Below are 26,230 nucleotides of genomic sequence, written 5' to 3' on the forward strand. Positions count from 1 at the left end.
TGAGCTCAAAGCTCAAGGACATTGCCTAGCCCCTGAGTTCAAGTCCCATCACCAACCAAACAAAACCAAAACCAAAAACATTGCTTTGGTACTTGTTGTCCAGTGAGGAAAACACGTGTAGAGAACGTCAAACAAAAAAAATATATTCTATTAGTAAACAACAGGCAAGAAAAATAAAGTATATAATCCATTCCTAATAGGAGGTTTATTCTGTGTCAGTTGATTAGGTTATCGAGTGTTTTGCTGTTTAAAAAAACCATATTATCAAATCCTATTGAGAAATCAACAAAACCAAAAGAACCAAAATAGCCTTATCTTGTAAGAGCAAAATTATTTACTGTATTTAACCATAAAAGTAACTGATTAACTTCACATAGGAGGCTGAGGGGAAAAGCCAAAGTATCCCTTGTGTAAATAGAACAATCTTCCTCAGTCTGTCTATAATAAGGGACTACTATGCCACTGTCGTTCCCTAGGCTTCAATGAACCACACTAGAATTGGCAGGGTAAAATAAATACAACTTCATTTCTGCATCAATTGTTATTATAGTTTCATCTGAGACTGAATGTGGTTAAAAAGATGATAGGTTTTAAAAACAAACAAATCCCTTTTGCACAGAACTTCTGAAAACCCTTCTTTTACAGCTTTGTAAAGTCAGAGAAAGTGTCTATCAGATCAAATCTGACTCTGGATTCCATCTTGTAGTTAAGAAGCTGCAAACCATTCCATTTGCTCATCTGTACAATGGAAAGAATAATATTCACATCACAGGGCTATTGAGGGAAAAAATGCTGTTCTCCAATTTTAGAGACCACGTTTTATAGATGAATTTGTGGGAGACTATATTCTTTGGATTTTACTCACACTATTAGCTCTGGCATTCTCTGGTTATAACACTGCAGCATTGAAATGCGTGAGAATAATAAGTTTGTAGGGAGGAAGAGAGACTCCCCAAACAACACCCAGGTGAACAGGAAGCTTGCTCATTCCTGGGGGCAAGGATCATTGAACACTTTTACACATAAATAAGTGGAGACAGCATCCCCTACTGCTCCACTGCCCAAACTGGCATTTACCCTTGATTTCAAGACTGCCATGTGCAAAGCACTGAACCAGTTTGAATGAGACCATAAGACAGGAATATGTGTGCATGTTCATATATAAAGCTATAGTGTATACCTTAAATATTATATACTTTATAAAATATAGATGTAGTGCTCTATGTACTATATACTAAACATAGTAATATAAATATACAAATATAATACATAATATCTGTATCATAACACAATATATAACTATGTAAACATGTATATGTATGTGTGTATATATTTGTATATATGGGCACATATATACATATGTATGTACGCATATATATATTCATGTATACTCCTCAAAGACATCTATAAGTACAATTTTATGTTATAGAGCTTTATGGAGAATAAAAAGAATAAGATCCATGAAGCACATTATACAAGGGAGAAATTTGTTTTCCAAGTTCACCTTTTAAGGGTATTTTTTTGGATTTTATTGTCGGGGTAATGTATAAAGGGGTTACAGTTACATTTGTCAGGTAATGGGTGCATTACTTCTCGAACATTGACACCCCTTCTCATGTTTTTGTCCCCCTTTCCCTCCCCCACCTCCTCCCAATGACCAATCATCATGTTTTCCTGTCTTGACAAACTTTACAGAATTATTCAATGTAATATGTCCAAGACCATTTTCTCTTCTAAACTACTAGAACTGTGCTAACAAAGAAATGTCTGATTTCTCTGGACACTGCTACACTCTCTAATGAATAGCAATACAACTTTGCTTTTCTGAAAAAGAAAGAAAGAAAAATATGGTTGGTGATAGCTGCATGTGGTTATTCACTATTGACCATTGACTATTCCAATTACTCTATCTGATCTCAACTTTATATTCTCAAAACTTTCTCTCCTCAGCACATATCTAACTTGGTTCCATCTTTAGTATTCGTGGTTTGGAGGGTTAAGAACATTCTGGACAGTTAGATTCTTCCAAAGAATGACGGATGCCATGGCCAGAAGAAAAAGCTGAAGTGAAACCCAGAGAGAGAGCATGGGGACTCTTCATTTGATATGCTCAAAGACTGAGTACAAAAGAAAGTGATGTAACATCCATTTTTCCTCTCATGTTCTGCCTGCCTTTGTTGTTTTTCAATGTGATCCTTGAAAAGTGCCATCCCAAAGAATGTGTTGGGAACGTGTAAATTTTCCTCAAAGTTATTGGCAGCTGATGGAAACCTTGATGGAGACCTTGATGGAAAAGCTCTGAACAAACAGATTTAAAGTGGCCCTATACTCAACAAACACTCTCCAAATATATGCTTGTCTTTCTTCTTGTTAGAAATCATTGCCTAGCACAGATCCAACTGTGTCCACCATTTGTCAAACTTGCTTTTCAGGTTTATCAAAGTATCAAAGATTATGTGTCAGCTTTTAAAGTGACACCAGTGTAAGCATGTGAGGAGTCATGAAGTCACTGGGGACACTAACTTTACTTTCACTTCCTTTTCCTCCTGTTAGGAAGATAGAAGCAGAAGTTTATGGTTTCTGCATTTGATTTCGTTTTTTGGCTTTAACTGGGGGGAGGGGAAAAGAGGGAGTTTCCTATTGTGTTACAACCTCAGTAGCTCCTAAACTGTCAAGGGAATCTAGCAGAATAATAACTTAATAGAAATTGAGGGTAAAATCACTGGTTTGCTCATAAGTAGATGGCATTAAAAAAATACTGGTGAGTGAAAGAAAAGACCAAAATCAAATTCTTACAGGAAGAACCCTTCAGTGAGACATTTGTAGCATTGAATGTCTAATCAGACTCATTTGAGGACTCATGCCAGCTTCTCCCAGGATTCCTGTGGTCAAAGGTTTGGGAGGCAAGGCTACATCTATTGTGCTCATGTTGGGTCAGATAGTAAAGACATCTTCCAGCTGGTATTTGGATACTTTTAATTGCTTTTCTCTGTTACTAGATAGTACTGAACACAGAAGATGATGAACTTTTTTAAAAAAATTTCTTGCAGTTGTAACAAGAACAGGATCCTATCTAGCTTCCTCCACAAAGTGATGGTGTTTTTTTCTTTTAGACTAGACAGAATGGAGAAAAGAAGTATGTGAAAATGAAATGTGTCCCATTTGAAATAACAGTTGGTAGAAGGAAGTTCCCTTGAAGCAGTCTTTTAGTTCAATTCCCATGCTTCAGCTTGAGTAATAATATTGTTGGTAGCAGTTCTGTGCCTGAGTGCATGAGCAAATGTACTTACACAAATGTCACAGTAAGCATTGTGCATGTTCCCAATAAGAGACTCGTGCCTAGATAACACAGACACTGAAAATGACTGTGTGCCTAAACCCATCGTAGACACACATTCTTTTTATTTTGGTTTGAATCTGGGTGGAGAAAGTCAATCACTGGAGCTTATTCTAGATCAGATCTTACTCCTTTCTAGTACTCCTGTCTTAAAAGAATCCCAGAATGCTTTCTTCTCAGATTTAGCCATATTTTTCAACGTGCCCTCTGCATTAAGGAAGAGAGGGAAATGTCCTAGAAGCTGGAAAAGGTAGCATTTTTATAATGTCTTATTATCTTTCTATTAGGAAGAGAGAAGGCTAAAGCTCCTAGAACCATGAGTGGACACAAAATTATATTTCTCTTCTGGTGAAGCCTCTTGGAAGGACCGGAACCATGAAGTGATACTCTAGTATAATTCTTACTGAGACAAATAAACAGACTCTTGTGAGCGAGCAGTTCTAAGTATTAGATTAAGGAAAATCTGGAGGGCAAGGCAGGGAGCTTTATTACACCCCAAAGATAAAAGAACACAAAGACCTCAAAACACCTTGGGTAAAGAATCACTTTCTGAGGATCCAGGGCCTTTTACCTTTAATGACACGCATGAAATGTTTCCTGCCTACAGAATTCCCCTGAGAAGTCTAGGGTTGAAATAGTGCCAAGTAGAACAAAGGCTCTAAGTTTTAACTCCACGAGATTTCCTTTCCAGAAAGTCCAGCTCCAGAGACAAAGCTGAAAGATGGGAAGTAGCCTAAAGGGAACCAGTCTCTTATCTCTCCACCTCACACCCCTCCTAGCTCTGCAATGGACTTTTCATTCTTAGGATGGTAGCTTCCTCTGCAGAATGACTTCTACAGATGTCAGCTATAACTCCAGATTTGCCAGACAGAGCTCACATGGGCTGGCTGATATGTCTTGTCACTTGGTAGCTATTCTTGGCAAGGGGCCTGTATAGAGTAACCCTACAAGACTTTTCCCTGCTTATAGCATTTTTTAAACTAAGGCAATGAGAATGTTGACCAAAACTGATTTTTTTTGCTGTTTTTCTTACTGCTCTTTCCAGAAACTGAGTAAAAGGCAACACAGTTCCCATTTCCTGTTCCAGCTGTGCCATCCAAGAGCACATTTCACAGACCTTTGTTTTCACATGCCCACAAAAATGTCTTGGGGATGAGATATCTTCGAAAGGATTTGCCCCTCCCTCAGCTCCGCAACTGGGACCATGTATCTAAAAAAATAAATTAAATTCAAAGTACTTTAGTTGCTTAGAGAAGAGGACTGTGTGCTTTGTGTCCCCTCCATTCACTCTTGTGGGTATCTTATCTTGTGTGAATCATCATATCCTGTTCTAATTAGGATGTTTGACTTCCTGGCTGTTGTGAGGGATCCTGAAGGCTGGGATTGAATCTCTGAATGTCACTTTGCTTTCGAAGAAAGGGATAAGGAAACAAAAGTGCAATGGTGGTTCAACTTGTGTGCTTCTCAGAATTCCAGGATTGAAGGCAGATTGGGATCTTGGTGCATTTTCACCATCAGAAAGAATCAGATATATCTAAAAATGGAATTCATGTTTCCATCTTCTCATGTGAAAAGTCACTGTGAGGCTTTTTAGAAATGTTTCTGTTATTTTTCCATTATAACAGATGCTGTAGCCCATGACTAGAAATGTTTCAGGACTTTTAAGGAAGAAAAACTAATCTTCTATTTTCTAGTGTTTATCTCCTCAGGTGTATTATTATTAGTTGGGTTCTTTTATAATGTCAGATATTCATTTTTAAAGTCCTGTTTCAGTGAAGTTTATATTATTGATGTCTCTTGTCTGTCCAGGGCTAATATTAAAAAGTTATAACTAGGGCTGGGAGTTTGGCCTAGTGGTAGCATGCTTGCCTAGCATGCACAAAAACCCGAGTTGGATTACTCGGTACTACAAACATAGAAAAGTCAGAAGTGGTGCTGTGGCTCAAGTGGTAGAGCTCTAGCTTTGAGGAAAGCCCAAGGACAGTACTCAGGCCCTGAGTTCAGTCCCCAGTACTGGCAAGAAAAAAATGACAACTGCTATCTAAAAGTGAGAGTTTTAGATTTTTAACTGTTCTGTAACTCCTGGTTCTGGCATTAAATATTCTCTATACCTTGCAATATAGACATACCTTAATCTCTAAGAAGTGAGTCTCAGATCATCAGTATATGGATCAAGTGTATGTGCAATTGCAACTTAAGAATTTTTAAAATCAGAATGTAATATTGATGGAGTTTTCTTACTGTAGTTGGAGCTTAGGATCTTGGGCATTTGCTAGCCAGGTACTATACCAGTCGAGCCACGTATCCAGTCTTTTTTTATTTTAGATGACTTTAGAGTAAATCTCATGCTTTTTGCCTAGGTTAGTCTTGGACTTTGATCCTCCTATCACTACCTCCTGTGTAGCTGGAGTCAGAGGTTCATGGACCATGCCCAGCTTCCTTGATGAGATAGTCTGGCTAAGTTTACCCAAGATGACCTTTGACTGCTATCCTCCTAATCTCTACCTCCAACAGAGCCATCGACATAGGTGTAAGCCACCATGCCAATCCCCTTAGAAAATATCTAGACAAATATTCAGATAGCTCTTTCTCTGCGCCTCACAGTCAATATTTTAAAGCATGAACATTCTTTTTGAAAAAAAATCCCATGACATTATTATTATCCTATTTGGTAGATAAGGAATTGAATTCTTTAATTCAACTGAATTAAAGAATATGAAGACCAAATAACAAACACAGAAAAGGAAAGATAAAAGAGCTGGAGATTATTAGTGAGGTCTGCACAAAGGGCACACACTAGAGGCAAAAATAAATGAATAAATAAAACCAAAGTGCACCAACTTTCTATCCTACTAGCAAACTTTGTTTTCTGTACCACTGTATTTCACAAAGTTATGATAATGTTTTACTTTGGAAGCAGTGGAAGAGATTTCTCCTGCAGGTTTATAAAGAGATGTGTCCAGACCTGAAGACCGTAGAGTCAGATACAACATCGACAGTCATTTTCTAGTGTAATGAAAGGTGGTTAGTTTGTCCCAAAGAACTTTGTTTTATTCTTTAATAACTCAGTGGGAATTGGCACATTGAGTCTCAAATGTCACAATATCCAGATAGCTCTTCCAGTCATTTCCTTCAGCGAAAGAAGTTACATTTCCCTTGTCCTAATTCTCAGTTTTTGGCACATTTTTTTTTCTGTTCAAAAGTCATACTTTGGTCCAAGAGTGGTGGCGGATGGCTGTAATCACAGCTACATGGTTGACTCAGGTAGGAGGAATGAGCTTGAAGACAGTCTTGGGCAAAAATATGAGACCATTAGGCTTGGAATTTGGCCTAGTACTAGAGTGATTGACTAGCATGCACTAAGACCCTGGTTCAATTCTTTGGTACCACATGCATTGAAAAAGCTGGAACTGCTGCTGTGGCACAAGCGGTAGAGCTCCAGCCTTGAGGGGAAAAAAGAAAGAAAGAAAGAAAGAAAGAAAGAGAGAGAGAGAGAGAGGGAGAGAGAGAGAAAGAGAGAAGGAAGGAAGGAAGGAAAAAAGGAAGGAAGGAAGGAACAGACTACCTTATCTGATAAAAATAACTGATACAAAAATAAGTTGAAAGAACGGCCCAAGTTGCTTTGCAAGCCTAAGTTCCTGAGTTTAAAGCCTACTACAAAATGAAATAGCCATTTTCTGTTAAAAAGGCCATCTTATAAGTCATTGCTAAACTTTCTAGGTGCCCTGTGCCTGCCTAAAGGCTGTTTGTTATGTTACACTACAGTATAAATTGCTAGTTGGAGGGAAAGCTGTCTGCTTGGCAATGATATTAATAGTAATCCCAGGAGATTCAGCTCCTAGTCTCTCTGTGATTTGGGACACAAAGAAACAACAGATGTAAACTATTCACAAATAGCTATAGACCACACATTTCAAACTGTCTACATCAATGGGAAAACAGTTTTGATTCTTAAAAATTACAGACTTGAACCAGTGCTCTAGCCTTGTAAAATAATCAAGCTGTCACATCTTAAAATCTGAGATGAAATTTCAAATTCCTGGTTCTGCAATAACTATTAAAATCCAAAGCAACCAATACTTAAGCATCTGGACTGTGAAGACGAGCGAGAAAAAAAATGGGATAAATCATAAAAGTAAGAGAAGCTGTAAAGAGCATATATTAATCAAATTTTACAAGATTTCAAAGGTTCAGATGTTGACGAGGGAGGATTCTGTTTCCTTTTTTCTAGATATTAAGAAAAGAGATGAAGACCATCTTATGAGAAGTCCATTTCTGACCTGTATGTGCCTTTTAAGAACAACTAGAGAAGATCAGGTTGCCCTTAGTTTCTAGTTCTTATTCTGTAATAGTGAAAGATACAGCCTTTGGCACATTTAGCACTGAATATTTACCCTCACGCATGTAACTGAATAATATACAGTCACTCTACTGTTCCCCATGACATCACTGTATGGTGCATTTATTTTCAGAGGTATAAATGCAATTATATACCAAGGCATTAGAAGTAAAATTGGAGTAGTCATAACATTTCAAAAGGAAAACAATGGTTTTATGAGTGAGATTATTAACAACAAAAAGTTTGCTCGCACATTGATCCCCTTTTCATGCTTTTGTCCCCATTTTCCTCCCCTCACCCCCTCTCCTAATCTTTTTCCCCTCCTATTTCAAATAAATAAATAAATAAACATGTATATAATATACCACATAACAAAGTCAGATAATATAACAATATGAGATTAACCGAAGGGCAGCAAAAGAGAAGGGGGAAAAAACATAGTACATTAAGAACAACAGTCATTCGTAATTAAGCTCTTCTTAACATGTTCTTGAGGTCCGTGTTTGGCTTCATCCTATATGGCCTTATGTATCCAGGGTTTGAGCTATTGGAATCCTCTCCTTGGAGAGTCCAAGGTTTCTACTAATTATTACAAATGAGAGAAACCATTGAGCCTGTGTTCCTTTGGGTTAGGCTTACTTCACTTAATATGATTTTTTCCAAGTCTTTCCATTTCCTTACACATGGGGCAATCTTGTTCTTTCTGATGGCAGCATAGAATTCCATTGTGTATAAATACTACATTTTCGTGATCCAATTACCTACTGAGGGGCATCTGTGCTTGTTCCGTACCTTTGCTATGGTAAATAGTGCTACAATGAATATCATTGTGCTAGTGGATTTAGAGTGTCCTTGTTTCTGGATGATTGGGTGAACGCCAAGTAGTGGAATTGCTGGGTCATAAGGGAGCTCTATGTTCAGTCTTTTGAGGAAATGCCATTCTGCTTTCCATAGCAGTCGAATGAGTTTGCACTCCCACCAACAGTGTAGTAGTGATCCCTCCTGGCCACATCCCCTCTAGCATCTATTGTTACTAGATTTCTTGATCATGGCCATTCTAACTAGAGTGAGATGGAATCTCAGAGTTGTTTTGAATTGCATTACTTTTATGGCCAGAGATATTGAGCATTTCTTCATGTGTCTATAGGCCATTCTTATTTTTCTTCAGAGAAGTCTTTCTTTAAGTCTTTGGCCCATCTTTTAATGGGATGCTTGTTTCTTTGGAGATCAGTTTTGGAGTGATTGAATTTCTTTAGCTGTAGATATATTTTAGATATGAAACCCTTGTCTGTTGTATGGTTAGTGAAGATCTTCTCCCACTCTGTGGGTTTTCTATTTAACTTGCTAGCTATATCCTGTGCCATACATAAGCTCTGCAATTTAGTGCAGTCCCAGTTATCCAAGCTTTCTTTAATTTGTTGTGTTTCTGGGCCTTAAGAAAGTTTCGACCTGTGCCAAGGAGACCAAGTGTATCCCCTATCCCCTCTTGTAAAATTTTTAGGGTGTCTGCTTTTACCTCGAGGTCTTTGATCCATTTGGAATTAATCTTGGTTCAGGGTGACAGAGAAGGATCCAACTGCAAGTGCTTAACTAGTTCTGCCAGCACCATTTGTTGAAGAAGTTGTCTTTCTGCCATTCTATATTTTTGGCTTTCTTTTTTTTCATATATTTTTATTGTAATTAATAGAAGGGTTGCATGATATTTGTCAGATAGAAGGTGCATTAATTCACATACATTGATACCCTTTTACATGTCTTGGTCCCCATTTCCCTCCCTCCACCCCTCCCATCTTGTTTTCCCCCCTTCCCTATCCAATTTCAAATAACCAAATACAAATATATCTGATATATCAGATAACAAAGTGAGATACTGTAACAATATGAGATAACCAAGGGACAGCAAAAGAGATGAGAGATAACATAGTACCTCAAGGACAACAATCATTCATTATATGGCTTTTGTTTCTATATCCTAGAGGTCCTTTCATTTAGCGTCATACTATATGGCCTTATGTATCAAGGTTTTGCTCTATTGCAAATCTCTGCTAGGAGAGCCCAAGGTTTCTATTGATTATGACAAATGAGGGAAACCATTGAGCCTAAGTTCCTTTGAGCCTGGCTTACTTCACTTATTATGATTTTTTCTAAGTCTTTCTATTTCCTAACAAATGGAGCAATGCCATTCTTTCTGACAGCAGCATAGAATTCCATTGTGTACAAATACCACATCTTGTTGATCCACTCATCAACTGAGGGACATCTGGGTTGGTTCCATATCTTTGCTATGGTAAATAGTGCTGCAATGAACATTGTTGTGCTAGTGGATTTAGTCTGTCCTTGTTTTTTGATAATGGGGTAAATGCCAAGTAGTGGAATTGCTGGGTCATAGGGAAGCTCTATGTTTAGTCTTTTGAGGAACTGTCATACTGCTTTCCATAGTGGTTGAATGAGTTTGCACTCCCACCAACAGTGTAGTAGTGATCCCTCCTGGCCACCTCCCCTCCAGCATCTGTTGTTATTAGTTTTCTTGATCATGGCCATTCTAACTGGAGTGAGGTGGAATCTTAGAGTTGTTTTGATTTGCATTTCTTTTATGACTAGAGACGTTGAGCATTTCTTCATGTGTCTATAGGCCATTTTTGTTTCTTCTTCAGAAAAGACTCTCTTTAAGTCTTTGGCCCATCTTTTAATGGGATGGTTGTTTCTTTGGAGATTAGTTTTGGAGTGATTCAATTTTTTGAGCTGTTGATACATTTTATATATGAGGCCTTTGTCTGTTGTATGGTTGGTGAAGATCTTCTCCCACTCTGTAGGCTTCCTAATTAATTTACTAGCTATGTCCTTTGCCATACAAAAGCTCTGAAGTTTTTGCAGTCCCACTTATCCAGCCTTTCTCTGATTTGTTGTGATTCTTGGTCCTTATTAAGAAAGTTTCGACCTGTGCCAACGTTTTTTGGCTTTCTTATCAAAGATTAGGTGGCCATAGGTCTGTGGGTTGATTTCTGGGTCTTCAGTTCAGTTCCATTGGTCTTCAGCCCTGTTCTTATAACAGTACCAAGCTGTTTTAGTTACTATAGCTCTCTAATAAGAGTCTAAGGTTTGGTATTGAAATTCCTCCTGTGCTGTTCTTTCTGAATTGTTTTTGCTATACAAGGTCTTTTATTATTTCATATCAAATTTTGGATATTGCATTGAATTTGTAGATAGCCCTTGGCAAGTTTGCCATTTTCATGATGTTAATTCTTCCAATCCAGGAGCATGGGAGGTTTTTCCATTTCTTCAGTTCTGCTTTAATTTCAGGTTTTAAAGTTTTTCAGGTTTTTTTTTAAGTTTTCATCATAAAGGTAATAAGGGTAATTTGTAACAGTGACAAAATGTGCAAATCATAGGTTCAGAAAGTATAAGTACATTACTATGAACATAAAACATATTTTGTATTATTTTTCTTCCTCTAACATTTATCTTACACTTTGATGTTTATGCTCCAGGTTTTCATCTTTAAAATTTAAATCAGAATTATTTTTCAATGAATAATTTAGGCCTACATTGTAGAATCATAGTGTCCTTCTACTTAGACTTTCTATTCTAGGTGATTAGACTCAGTGTACATAATATGCAACTTAAGATAAGTGTTGTAAATGTCTAGGACAAATTCTGTCGTGTTAATCACCTTAACCATGGATGATGCCTAGTAGAGATCTTTTAAAACAGAGAAGTAAAATATTCTTACAATCTGGAATAAAAAATGCCCAATAAAGCCAGGCGCGGTGGCTCACGCCTGTAATCCTACCTATTCAGAAGGCTGAGATCTGAGGATCACAGTTCAAAGCCAGACCAGGTAATACAAAGCTGAGAGACTCTTATCTCCAATTAATCACTAGAAAATGGGAACTGGGGATGTGGCTCAAGGGTAGGGTGGTAGTGTTGAGCAGAAGAGCTCAGGGACAGTGCCCAAGCCAGAGTTCAAGCCCCATTACTCCCCCCCCCCAAAAAAAAACAGTAACCTGTTTAAAAGTGACAGTTTCCTGCACTATCAACCCACTGAGTAAGACAAGGAAGCACAGCATATATCACCATCACCATCCCTAAATTGGTCTCTCCTCCACTTCTCAGGCCTTGACATGACCAGAAATCTCTAGATGGGTTTCATGGCTACCTCATCCTTTAAGAAAATCATAATTTCCTTGAAGAAGGGAAGAGCTTCAGTAGCTGTCTTCTAATGATCTGAGAATAATTCATAAGAACAGTGTGTCTCTGAACTAAGGAAAATGAGCTTACGGGAACATAATCTCTGTGCTTCTTCTGTCCCCACGCACTGAAACCATTTCCCCAACTTCCCTGTAGAGATGTCTGTCACCAGAACTTGGGGTCACCAAGAGTCATCAGTGGAGAGCTGATGGTTGTCTGTCCTGTCTTCTCCTCCCATCCCGGCTTCCTGATGATGAAGGAATAGGAAGTGGGGGGAAAGCAATTTTAGCACTTTGCTGTGCACAGGGGCTCCTCCTGAGAGGAACTCAGATCTTGAACCTTGAATATAAAGTCACTGATTCCAAACTATAATGTCCTTTACTTTGCTTGACCAATATCTGTGGAAGCTGACCTACCCACAGAATATTCAGACTCTCCTGTCTGTACTACCTCTAAGCGCTTCCATCCCCCACATATTTCACATTGTGAAACACCTTTCACATAATCATCCCACGTGATCCTCACCACAGCACTACAAGTTAGACAGGACTGCGATCATTATCTTCACTATCTTCATGTTAAAGCTATGAGGCTCAGGTTAAAGGAAGCAATCCACATTTAGACTTTCTGATTTTCATTTCACATAGCCTGGTGCTATGGATGGAAGGAGACTTTGTCCCACGCTCCACAGAATACGTTGCTTTGTGATATAGCCTTATTTTTTTCCTCTCTGCCAGTAGAAAATTGTTACTTGGCAAAAATCTAATGCACTTAATTAAGGTTTAATTGACACTTGTAACCTACTACTCACTCTACAGATCCTTAAGATCAAGCAGTTCTCTTTCTTTTGATCATAAAGACTTTGAGCCTCATGGTCTCTCAGTCCTGTAAGTACTTCATGGTCATAACTAGTGACTTAAAATCCCAGTGGTATATATGGATTTCTTATCTACTATACCACTACTTCTTATTTGAGAAGGTGCATTAATAGCTTCAACTCAATTTTAAAATGATTAACTGTAAAATATAAGCATGTAATTCCTGTTGTACTCATATAAAATAAGGCAAAATTGGGCATTTTAAACCTTTCTAGATTATTTTAATACCAATTTAATTAAGCTTTGTAATAAAGAAAATGTACCAGTTTTAATGTCCTGTTATAGTAGACAAGGAAATGAATTTATATTTTCATAGTGTACCTACTGCTTATAGAAAAATAGGCATTTCATGCTATTGTAATTTTATATTTATATTTAGTCTTAATTTAGTATCGTAGTCAGGGGGTAGTAGCTCTCACCTGTCATCCTAACTATTCAGGAGGTTGAGATCTATAGCTCATGGTTTGAAGCCAGTCCAGTTAGGAAAGTGGATGAGACTCTTCTCTTCGATTAACCAGCCAAAACCTGGAATTGCAGAGGTGGTAGGGCTCCAGCTTTGAGCAGAAATGCTAAGTGACAGCTCCCAGGCCTCGAGTTCAATCCCCAGTTCTGTAAGAAAAAAAATCAATACACAAAACCAAAAAGGGTGATGTGTGTGTAGCCTAAGTTCTTTCTGTCTACAGAATGGCCCTCTATTGTACCGGCCTCCATTTATGTGGGAGCAATTTTCCCGTCTGTATTTCCTGTTCCTTCTCAAAGGGAATAAATAACTTATAGTCATTAATATTTATCAAGAAAGTCATGCAATATTTTTGGTTTACTTTCAACAGTTAAATTTAGCTTTCTGATGAAAATAGTAATTCTTATATCTTATATCTGGATGGTTTTTATGACACAAATGGAATTCTGGTGACATACAGATACCATAATGCAATCTTTGACAGTGAACAAGATAGTTACATTCATTTGCTCCACTTTTATCTTTCCCTTCCTCATTCACAGAATTAAAACTGTTTCTCAGAGATTCTCATTTTCTGGAGACAGCCCTACTCCATGGCTTCTAACTTGACTGAGAGTGGAAGATTATAGCAGTATTTCCATTGCCCACAGTATTGGGCTAAAGAACCCAGTTTTGCTATTGCTAGCTTATAGTTAATCCTAGAAATCATGTGCTTATTTATACAATGAGCACATTTAGATAACTCAATATAAGTGGAGCTACAAATATGATAAGTCCTTTTGCCCATATTACCTTTTGTGAAATCAAGAATGTGAAAGCTACCACAGGAGACAAACCATTAGGGGCACCCGTGCTCAGGGTCTCCCAGCTGGGAGGATGGGGTTCCACATTCCTGTTGTCCTCTCACAACATATTATCCAGTCAAGGAAATGGGCAAATGTGACCATATGACCTGAGAATGGTAAGTTATTTTCTTTAGGAAGGCTGATGTGGAGTCATCAGAAAAGTGCCCACCCCTTACATAAAAATCAAGGCACAGCAGTACTAGGTAATAGGTACAGAGCCTGTCCCCACCACACCCCTCAAAATAGAGCCCCTTCTTTAGGTTCTGTCTGGTCAAGACATAACTGATGATCCATCTCGCTGAAATGATGATAGGCAGAAACATGGCATGTTAATTATGTCATGGCTTTCTCCTCTTTGTTGTTCAAGTGCTTCTTAGTGAAAATTCACTGTATCCTAAATCAGAAAGGGGAAAAATTCAGACCCAGCTACAATTGCTATAATGCCATTTAGTTAATTACTGATTACTGATCCTCACATTCAAAGCTTAGCAAGATATGGATTTCAGCATTAAAAGTGCTTATTATAGCTGGCAAACAGCATCTAATTGTAGAGATCCTATAATGAACTTTCAGGCTTTACATATTGCTTACACTTCAAAAAGAACTCCTAGTCTCAAGCAGTGAGCAAGGCTAGGATTTTATGCCTTATGTGGCTTCTTGTTTCATCCATTTACAGGAAGCATCTCCTTTGGTCTTTGGTGTTTGGGATTGAACTAGGGCCTGGCATACACCACAGAAGTGCTCTACCACTGAGCTATATTCTCATCCCTTTCCTTAAATGTTTAAATTATTAAGAGTATTTGGCCTAGTGCTGGTGGCTCAAGCCTGTAATTCTGGCTACACAGGAGGATGAGATTTGAGGTTTGCAGTTTGAAGCCAGTTCATGAGACTTTTAGCTCCAATAAACTAACTTCCCAAAAAACAGAAGTGGAGCTCTGGATGAAGTGCTAGAACACTAACCTTGAGTAAAAACCTCTGGGACAGCACCCAGGCCCTGAGTTCAAGCCCCAGGACTGGCAAGTGTGTGTGTGTGCCTGTGATGTTGTTGAGAAAAAAGCTCAGGGACAACACCCATTTGTTGAAGCCACCAGTACAGCATAGAAAAGAAAGAAGAAAACAGAAAGAAAATCTGTGGATTGATAGACTTAAGTGAAGATCTTTTTAATCAGCTCACGAAGGTGAGTTCTCAAATCTTTATGAATGCTCATATCATTTTTACTCTAGATTATCCAGCTCTGTTACCCATATAGGCTTAGGCTTTTGATAGGAGACTGGATACCTGAAAACATCTTGTACATTGTGAGTTTATATGTGGACATTATATGTTCTCTGAATAGTGCTTGATTTTTTTTTTGCTGGTCTCCAACTGCAAATGAAGTTACTGTTGAGTGGAAATTTATTATTTGCAGAGGTTAATAGATTTTAGCAAGTTTATCTTTTGAGAAATTACATAATTTATGTGTTTTCTTGGTATTGAAACTTTCTTGCCTGAAATGTTGGACTTTATCTGACCTCTTGGCTCATGGGTTGTCAGACACTAAGAGAAGCAGAAGGACAAGAGCCCTCTCAGGACTCTGAAGTTTGCTGATACAATGGAATAATTCCCAGCAAGTCGCTTACCAACTGTGACCTATTTTATGCCCTTATACACGTGCTTAGAATCCAGATGGTTTGATTAAATATAGCCTTTCCTGGTTCTAAAGGGATCACTTTTCAGCGTGGAGTATGGAGAATGAGCTGCCTGATTCCTATTAACATTAATGGCAGGCACCAAGACATTCCCCATATTCTGCACTGCAAAGGCAATCTTACAGCTTGCTGAAGGGACATTTCACTCACATATAAGGCAGGTGGCTTCTATTATTATGCAAATGAATGAAAAATCCATTTCCCTGAACACAGTCCAGTACATCTCAAGACATAGTTTCAGGAAGTAAACTTTGGTGAGTCTGAGCTAGGGTCCAGGATCCCTCATCTGTTCAAATAGTTTATTATAAGTATTTCACAGCCACACTCAAAAAGGAGACTGGAAGAGGAGGACGCATACACCTACACACACACACACACACACACACACACACACACACACACACACACACACACAAACACCGATTTTTTTTTTTCAGGATGGAATGTGTTAACAGATGCAGTATTATCCTTGAAATTAAATAACTGTTTTCTCCTTCCTCTTTCTTCTTTCATTCTTAGCTTGCTTGCTTGTTCTTGCTTTTCTTCCTTCTTTTCTCTCACTTCCTTCCTTCCTTTCTATCTTCTTTCTCTTTTTCTTTCTTTTTGATAGGATCATGTAACCCTGACTGGTCTTGAACTTGTAGTACTCCTGCCTTTACCTCCAGAGAGCTGGGATTGCAGGCATGAACCAACTTGCCCAGGCAATAACTATGTTTTCCTTCTCATTCTCATCCCTTTAACTAAGAGATTGTTACTCACGGGGTTGAGTAAGTATTCCTTATTAGGGCAGCCATCTATATATTACATGCTAGGCATTGCTTACTAGGATATAAACATTACTGACTAGGATGTCAGCCTATGTTTTCCCTGCTCAGATTCCTTTACCTTTTTAATTTATAAATGACAAGGGGTATGACTGCAGTTACTTAAAAACAAAAGACTGATCTAGGTGACTGAAACAGATGGGGTATTGGGATCTAATAGGATATCCCTAGTATGTAAATGAAATTCTTGTATTGTGTACTTCTGATTCATATTCCAGTTAATGAAAGTCCTTCAGCTTTCAAAGTGATACAACAGTCCCCTTTTTCTTCCTCTGTCTTAAACAACTTTGGATACTTTTTTTCCCTACAAACCTAACAAATTAGGATTCATAAAAGTTTCTGGTAAGTGCAAAACCTTATGCACAACACTTGTATATCAGTTACCACATGCCACCAAAAGAACTGCTTCTGGTAAGGGCAGAAGTGGCACGCATCCTCCTGTTGCTTCATTGGCCCCCTCGAGGGATTCAGTCCTGCTTCAGGAGATAGTGAAAGCAGTGCTCCATCTGAATCAGCATACAGTTTAGTGAATGTCATCAGCTTGATAAGGAGAATGCGTGCAGTGATCCAAGGAGAAAAACTGTAGTACAAAAGGCAAATTAGTTAGTGAGTATGTAGTATGGAGTTAGTTGTTGGCTGATGTGGCTTTCCTGGATGGCTTTTCTTTTCTTTTGTTTCGGAATGGCTTTTCTAACTGTTCTTTTCCTTTGGTAAATATTATCCTACAAAATGGTAGAAGACAAACTAGTAGGTGCCGTCATGCATCACTCTCTGCAACCATGTGACTTTTCAGAGCCTAGAATCAGTGGGAAGACCTGTTTCCAGTGTTGTAAAAATAGTTCCTAGTCTTTCTCCCTGTCATTCAAAGTTGTTTGTCCCAACCTTAACAATGATGAGGTACAATTAACACAAAAAGTAAACCCCTTATCAAACTATTCCTGAGGTTGGAGATTTCAGGGTGATACAGCTGATAAAAAGCCAACTTTGCCCTATGTGAGATTACATTAGCAGACCTGAGGACAGTTCTATTCTCATACATGCATATGATGGCATGAGATGACATACTGTCATAGCAATATTCTAAAATGCAAACTTATTTCAATATAAGGTATAAAGTAACCCAAGTGTACCAAATTTTAGAAAAGTTTTGGACTCAGATATTTGGGGTGGGAGGGGCAAAACCATACAAAATCTCATTTTTTTATCCTCTCATTGTTAAAGTCGACAGTGAGCTGGATTTAATAGAAGAATGACTCTCCTTGGGAAATTAATTTGACCCTTTCATATTAAGTGGGTCAAACTGAAAAGATGAGACGCATTTGGCTTTGGAACTTTTCACAATGGTCATTTCAGGATGTGTTCATGTCTCTTGGCTTCTAGTAGATTTTTCTTTTCTTTGTTGCCTGGCACTTTGTTCAGGGAAGAATCACATGAGATAGAAATGTCATGCTCTCAAATCTTGTTTCCAATAAAGTATAAGGAGAGGACCACTGCAAATAAAAATTAATCATTCCTCAACATCTGAGTGCCATGTGGGAAATAGATTACTGCCTTTGGTCTCAACAAATATCATATAAGTCATTTAAAAATTGACTTTGTAGCTCCAGACTTGCAAGTTTTGGATAAAAGCCTGACTCCCGTGTATTCTCCAGGTTATAAACCTGTAAAAATAACAGTTTCAGCAGCACCACCAGATCTTTTCAATCAGCTTTATTATCTTTCCACCTCTCTCCAACTTTTTAGTTACCTTCCTATTGGCCTTTGCTCAGATCATGTGTTATTTTTCCCCCCACGTCGTGGATAAGAACAATAAGAAAACCAGATTTCCTCTGAAGAAGATACAATTACTGGACATTTTATTTCTAATAAGCAGTCCGAATATCAGCGAGATAATACAAATGGCAGTGGCCTTGGCATTGTAAACCTGAATTTAAATTTTGGAGCTTAATGGGTTTTCGTCTTGGGCATAAAAAGAGAAGATAGATTACACTTCGGCAAAGGCAATTTTAAAATACTCCATGCAAATTTTTGCTCAAATTAAAAATCCATCATCATTAGCAGGAGCTTCTGCTATACATTGTCCTTATTCCAGGACACATAGTACTAGACAGACATTTTTCTGAAGCACCACTGTTGGTAGCCTGAAAAATACATGCCTCTCTAGCTTACGTTTCAGCAGCAAAGCAAGTCATACACCTACATCTAATGCCACAAGGAGTGTGAAGTGTAATTTCTGTCTTACATAAATTCTGAAAGTAACAGTCTACCCCTCTAAGATTCTACCTGTTTTACCTGCAAACTCTTCATTCTAAGGATTATGGAAGTTAATGGGAATTAACCAAAAATGTTCTCTGAACTGAATAACAGCTGCTCCAGCATCTCACTATCAAAGGGCTTTTACATGCCATTTCTGATCTTAAAAATCCACTGCATTCTTTTATTTTGCATCCACATTTCCACAAGGTGGGAATTCTACAGGTGAAGCTAAAGCTTAGAAAGGTTAATTGCCTTTTTTTTTAAAATCAACCAAACAAATCAGGGAACCATGACTTCATCTCCCTAGTCAAATGACTCCCCCGTCTGTACTTTTGGTACTTTCAGTGCTGTTCTGTAGACTGCTCAAACTTTAAACCATTCACTGAAGGGATTTTTTATATGACGGATCCATTTTAGTGTGACTATGGTCACGTCAGTCCTTAAATATTATACCTTCTTAGAATTTGCAGGAGAGTGATTGGCTTAACGCAGTGTGTATTACTATCCTGCCCCTTGGCCGCCTCTGTGGTCATTTTATCCTGCCTTTCACAGATGAGAACTTAGTGAGTGCAAGCGGTGGCAGAAGAACTAAATGTAATCAAATTCGGGGGCCATCTTTTAACATGATTCCTGCATGATTTGTTTAGAACAAGCTGGCCTAGTACTGCGGCTTTGGTAGTCATATCTGTCAGTTCCACTCATAAATACATTTCTAATGTGATGTTTTCTGAAACATCTCTCATGCTCATCAAAAGTCAAGAAATTACCTTATTTCTAGTAGTTAGGAGCTCAAGAAATATTCTTGAAAGAAAAACACAATAACAAATATTGTGTTTTTCAAATATTCAAATATTAAAATAACATAAATGTTATTGTGTTTTTAAAATATTTATATCATAGCCTCGAATGGTTTGTAAACCATTAACCCAAATCACAATGGAAATGTTAGAATTTTTCTTTTAAAAAATTTAAGCATTTATTTTCTGTTCATTATTTTAAGTAATTGTACAAAGAAGCTGCCATTTAACAAAATAGTTTAATTTGATATTTGAGTCAAATTTTGCTGGCATTTCCGATGGGAAATGTTTTGATCATTGTAAGACCAAGTGAAAGAAAGAAAATGAAGATAGAGATAGATAGATAGATAGATAGATAGATAGATAGATAGATAGATAGATAGATAACTCAGGTACATAGATACAGACCATTTTGTCTTCTCACTTTGAGAAGAATGGAAACTTTTGGGAGACAAGGTTCTTATTCATTCATTTCTTCAGTGTGCCATAAACTATAGTTAAGTGATGATAAGATAATAGTGAATAGAAAAGACAGGGGACATCTGTCTTCCTGGAACTTACCATTTGTGGAGCAGGCATTAAATAGACATTACACAAAGGAAAACAAAATTGTATTTTTATTAAATTAATTAAAAGGTGACCTTACATAACTTTGAGAAAACTGTGCTTTATATCCACTCCATCATCATTTTATTACTCAGGAAAATTTGAGGAAAATTACACTAAACAATGCAATGGAAATGAAAAATGCAATGGAAAGACTGGGCTTTACATTGTTTTTCTTTCCTCTCCCATACATTTTCCTTTGAATCATTCATACCTGCAGGCAAATGAGGAATCCAAACTGTCATCATCTCCTTAGCAATTCACTTAGAGCTGCCTCATTTTCAGGATCTACCAGATCCTCTGATTAAAACTATTCTTGCCTAGATTTCTGACTCAGTCAGGTGATATCCTGAAATTAAAATCGCTTCCAAAGCACCTAAAACCTTCCATCACATTTTGTTTCAGAATAGGCATTTCAACCCCAGTGGAATATCAGGAAAATCCCAACTGAGCAGTTTTAATATATTCTGTTAGACTGGTGCCCCTGCTTAGTACAAAGGAGAACCTTTTCAGCCAAAGGGGAAAAATAACCAAGAAATAGCATCTGAAAGGAGCTGAAAAATGATTGCTTCTGCAAGCACAGGCTGTTGCCAGGTGTGCCCAGAATACCAATAACCTGGGTTTCCTACATCAGAGAGTCTGTGGAGTCTTGCAAGTCATTGATACCCACATACTTCGAGGCCTTCCTGTTGGCATGATGGACTGCCTTACCTTCTATAGAAGATGCTCAAACGCAACATTTCCCCAAAAGATTTTGACCTGGTTTCTTTGTTTCCTTTAACTCAGCATATTTAGGTATAAAGACTTGGAGAAATCCATCCATCTCTCTTTCTTCCTACTTCTTTGACCAAGTGACTTGCTTAAGTAATTTCACCCCTTTCATGTATGGAAGGAAGAATGAAAAGTTTATGAACGAAACCTTGAAATGTGCAGTGTTTGCTTCATATTTTAGGTATTACCCATGAAGAAGAATAAAGTGCAAGCCTTGCCTTCCTACCATAGAGTCCAGAAATGTAAAATGAGCCATTTTGTTTCAGAAATTATGATTAATGTGGGAGATCTCTGTGTGATGTAGAGAGAGATCACATCAAAGAAAAGTTGGCATTTCAGGAGACCACGTTGTAACTGGAACTGTAGTAACTATAATGAACCTTGGTCCTTGTATCTGGCATGAGAGAATTCAGGCAAGATGTGAGCATGGTGAAAGTGAAAGGAAAGCGCCTTAGGAAAGAAATGTGGCAGGAAAGATGATATTCTGTCTCATAAATATGCCACTGAAAGATGGCACCTTAAGTCATCTTCAGTCAGGGGCAGGCCTGAGCGTGAGGTTAAGTAGAGGTACAGTTAAGGATAGGGGATAAACATGCATCGTTTAAGAGTTACAGCTACAGATGTAGGCTTACTGATCATTATCTGAGTCCTGATTCTTCTAGGTTACAGGTAAGTTGTTATACTATGCTCACTTAAGGGAAGAAATCCAAAAACCAGATATAAACTTAACACTGTCATTCAAATCAGTCAATCAACTCTTATCTAAGAAAGACAAATCCATGTATGCATTCCGATAGAAAACGTAGTTAGGATATATACCCTAAGTTCCAATTAGTTAGTAGACATCCCTGCACCAACTACCATAAACATCAAGGTATTAAATGCTTTGTGGAAAGACTTCCCAAAATTTTGAGCAGGATGATTGGCTGCTTTTGAAACTTAGGATCTACCAAAGGAAAAAGAAAATTTTCTCTATCAGTGGCATTATCCAAACTCTGACAAAAGAACACTCTGTGAGGGAAAGAGCCTGTGTGAGTAGAAAGACTAAGAAGTGGGAAGTGGTGGGAAGGCATTTTGCCAACAGCTGTGGTGCAGTTGAAAAAGGAAAGATCCAAATCTTTGATTATACAGATGTTGGTTAATGGAAGTGTTGTTCCTTCAACTGGAAAATATTACAGACAAGATTTTTTTTCACTAGTTAAAAAGGATATCAATTGGGCCCGGAGCATGGCCTAGCAATAGAGTGCTTGCCTAGTATGCACGAAGCCCTGGGTTCAATGCCTCTGTATCGCATACACAGAAAAAAACTGGAAGTAGTGCTATGGTCCTGTGGCTTAAGTGGTAGAGCGCTAGCCTTGAGGAAAGCCCAAGGACAGTGCCCACACCCTGAATTCAAGCCCCAGGACTGGCAAAAAAAAAAAAAAGATAGCAATTGATCTCCAAGGTCCATTTCAACTCTTAGCCATCCAGTAGCCTAAGTGAGAAATAATCTACAGACTTCCTCTAAAAGTAATAAGATTAACACCCCACAGCTGCCTCATTGGCTCAGCCTCTCTGGAAAGGAGGATCTCTTTGCAGTACTCCTCTTACATTTATAAAACACTATCTATAGAACAGTGCCAAATTCTTCTTCCACTGGATGGTTAAAAAGTGTTGTCCCCAATTCATTTTCTTGCCGATTAAATTTCAGCCATTGGTGACTATCTGAAAATTTGATTTAAATTCAGTTTAAAATCCAGAATTAACTTCAGTCAGGTCCAGAAAGCCAAACTTGGGTGGAGAAAGGAAAGAAGAAATGACAAGTACAGATGATCATATTCAGGACTAGTGTGACTGATAATCTGATAAGGAAATGCAAATGCCAGTTACTGTATTTCACTGTGGTATCTGAAAGCAAGTGGCTTCCCAGGCCCATGGAGTCACTTCGTTCTTGTACTGCCAGCTGAAGGAGAGCTCATCCCTGAGACATGCTTGCTTAATGGGAAACCCAGTGGCTTCACGTCATATCTACCACTGGAAATGTCAGTCTGCACACAGTCAGAGAAGCAAAGGGTTGTAATTTGAACAAAATGTCACTGTTTAGAAATTCTCCCTTTAATGCGTTCTTTCTATGATGATAAATCATAGAAGGCTTGTGCAAGGGATAATAACACAAAATGTTTGACAGCTTTTCTTACAATTGTTTGGCATTCTGTTTGCCTAATTATCGTCAGCATCACCCACACTAGTAAATTGTGGAAGAGCAAGCACTATGCTGCTAGTCAGAGTATTCATGCTCTTCCTGTTCTCTGCTGCTAGTGAAGGATTCTGGCTGGGCATTGGTCCATCTGGGCTGTAGGAGTGGCTTAATCTGGAAGTACCATGTCCACACAGAGATGAAAACAAAAGCATTAATGGAGAATTTGGGGCAGGTTACATAAAGACAAAAGAAAATGTTAGTTCCATTGGATTCTTCTATTCACTTATGGGCAAAATTATCTATTTATGTAATCTCCTTGCTTTGAAAGGAAAGGGAATTAATTGCTTTAATTAACTCCAGTAAAGATTAGATTGTTGCAGGGGGAATGTTGACATAATGTGTTTTGCCAGGATCTGATATGCTCTTGGAAATATAGGCTATCTTGTAATCCTGCTCATTTCTCTGAGACATCCCTGATGAATCTTCTGCCATAACTAGGCTGTCTGGGAGGAGAGTCAACAACAATAACAACCCACAAGGAAAGGTCAGAGAAAGGGTAGTAAAGAGCTTATTTCCATAATTGCCATTGGTTCTTGCAAGAGTTTCATTATCATTTCTTTAATTCCCTCTGCTTTGAGTCCCTTTACATTTTTTTTAATCAGTAGTTAATAGCAAATGAATGGGACACAGTGAGTGGAATGTCATCCTGTTTATGAGCTGTAGATTTTTAACTCATTTCTCTGTTTGTGGCATATCTACATAGGGTTTCTGAAATGTAGGGTGTAGGACACATGAGTAGCAGAGTTTGTTTAAAATGAGCCAAGAACTAAAAGTAACTATTAGGGGAGAAAAACATGGGAAGGGGTAACAATATACAAGAAGTAATGTACCCACTACCTGATGAAGGTAACTGTGACCCGTCTATATATCACCCCAACAATAAAATAAAAATTAAAAAATAAATAAATAAAACTATCACATGCTTTTTGGTAAAGCACAAATAAAAAAATTGTAAAAGGTATGTATTTGGATTCAGAGTGAAAATTTGGACAGTATAATATAAAAGATATGTGTATATATGTTCTATTATATGTGTAGCTATTATTTCATTTTTATTAGTTTACATATATAATTTCATTTTTTAAGATTATTTTGCTCAATGGTTTCAGTCCCCTGTATTGGCAGGAGACACTAAAAATGTTCTGGGTCTGGATTTGCTGATGTGCTCACTTGCTGCTCTAAATTTAGCAGCAACTTTCCCTCCTCCCTTCTGTCCATTCAGACAAACTACAGTGAGGAAAAAACAGAGTGATAAAAGGTTATCCCAGGTAGCCAACTGAAGGGAAAATCCAGCAAACTCAACCCTTTGGAAACATGAAGAATCTTTGGCCACCTTGCATTCTGCAGGCCTAAGATATGTTCTAGGGGAAAAGCCAACTCAAAATCCAAGAATAGGCTTTGAGAATCTCCGCATATTTTCATACCACACACAATGGGCAACAATGTGACCAAAGGGGAACCTTTAATATATTCTACAGAATATTCTTCATATTAAAGAAATCTAGATGTTATAGATTATGGAGGAATTGAAAAGAGGATAATGATTTACATTGATTTTGGTGTTTTGGTCATAGACATGCATACCTGATAAATCATAGCTATCACACATTTTTGAATCTGTGAAAGTACATTTTGACTAAGGAGTCCTGGTTTTCAACTATGTTAGAGTAACTCAGTTTTAAGTTAGGCAGTCAAAAAGTAATTCTGTATTCAATATGAATTATATCCTCTTCTACAGAAAGTAAAGTATCCTCAAGACTGCGTTGGCTGACATTCAGTTAAGAATGTTGGGAGAGACCAGTATCTTTGAATGTTTCTTTTAGGAGTTAAGTAAATATGCTATATATCTTACAGTTTTCTAAATCACTTACAGTATTACATGGTAGATTTGCATGCACATATTGACATTGTGGTCACTGTGACATCTATTGGATTTCAGTTTCTTGACAGTTCCAAAACACATGCTCTTCTAGTTTGAAAACCATAGTTACTGTCTCCAGCTGCTAACTTCAGTTCTGATTCTGTGAACACAAAGGTGGTGTCAAAAAAGATATGGATAAGAATCCTTGCCTCTTAACTTTTCAGCAGAAATCATTAGGCTCAGTATAATCACATTGCTTCAACTAACTGATGAAGGAAATATAGCATGTGTTTTTTTTTTCCTCACTCCAAGGCTTGTCCCATAGAAATAAAGATGCAATGATATTTTATTCCTATCAGCACTTATCAACTGAGGTAAAGGAAACATCCTAGTCCTGCAATTCTTTTAATTCTACACATATTTTCCATAAAAGAACTGCTGATTTTCTAAGCTGGAGAGCTTCCCTATAGAAACAAGAAGAAACAAACTTTAGAGAAGGAACAATCAAGATCCCACAGCCGCAAAATGGAAACCCTAAACACAACAGTGCCTGATGCAAGATAGAGCACTCAACACAAAAATGCCCTCGTACCTGGTTCTCAATATGTTCTCCTACTGCACATGAGCTCCATTTATAGAAATAGAAAATGCAGCTCTTTCTCAGTAGGTGTATGTGGCTAGAGATGGTCCAATAGCAGAGTGACACCAAAGGCTACAACTAGAGCAGGCCAAACTCGGAAGCTCAGGATCACTGCATGGAGCTGCATCTGCAGCTGGTTCTCTGCCCACTCGCTGCCTGCTCCCTTGTGTGCAGATGGTGAGGATGTTGGCATTTCCACCCTAGAGGTGGGGGTTGGGGGAGAGCACTATTTCAAATTTTCTTGTTGTTTGTCGTGTTAGGACTTTTTCACACATTTGCAGATGTTAACCAACAATCCAGAGGAAAGAATTACTGCTCCAAGTTCAGGCACAGAGAAAGGGCCTCTGAGAAAAGGTCTGTCATTTATGGAGAGGAAAAGGAGCAGGAATGGGGAAATGTTGGAAAGAAGGGAAATTTAAGAAAAATTAGAGACGGGGTGGTGGGAGGTATGGGAGACTTAGTAACAGGGCTCAATGCTCTACTGCTTCTGTAATTAAATA

General features: G+C 38.0%; 1 protein-coding gene across 4 annotated transcripts in view; it reads left to right on the plus strand.

The window, feature by feature from the left end:
* The window catches only part of Slc8a1 (solute carrier family 8 member A1), a 271,684-nt gene that overhangs the window by 136,935 nt on the left and 108,519 nt on the right, over positions 1 to 26,230 (plus strand). The gene's annotated exons all lie outside the window — the stretch shown is intronic.

Source organism: Megascapheus bottae, chromosome 7 (assembly GCF_031878675.1).
Source record: "Megascapheus bottae isolate mThoBot1 chromosome 7, mThoBot2.hap1, whole genome shotgun sequence".
Lineage (NCBI taxonomy): Eukaryota > Metazoa > Chordata > Mammalia > Rodentia > Geomyidae > Megascapheus > Megascapheus bottae.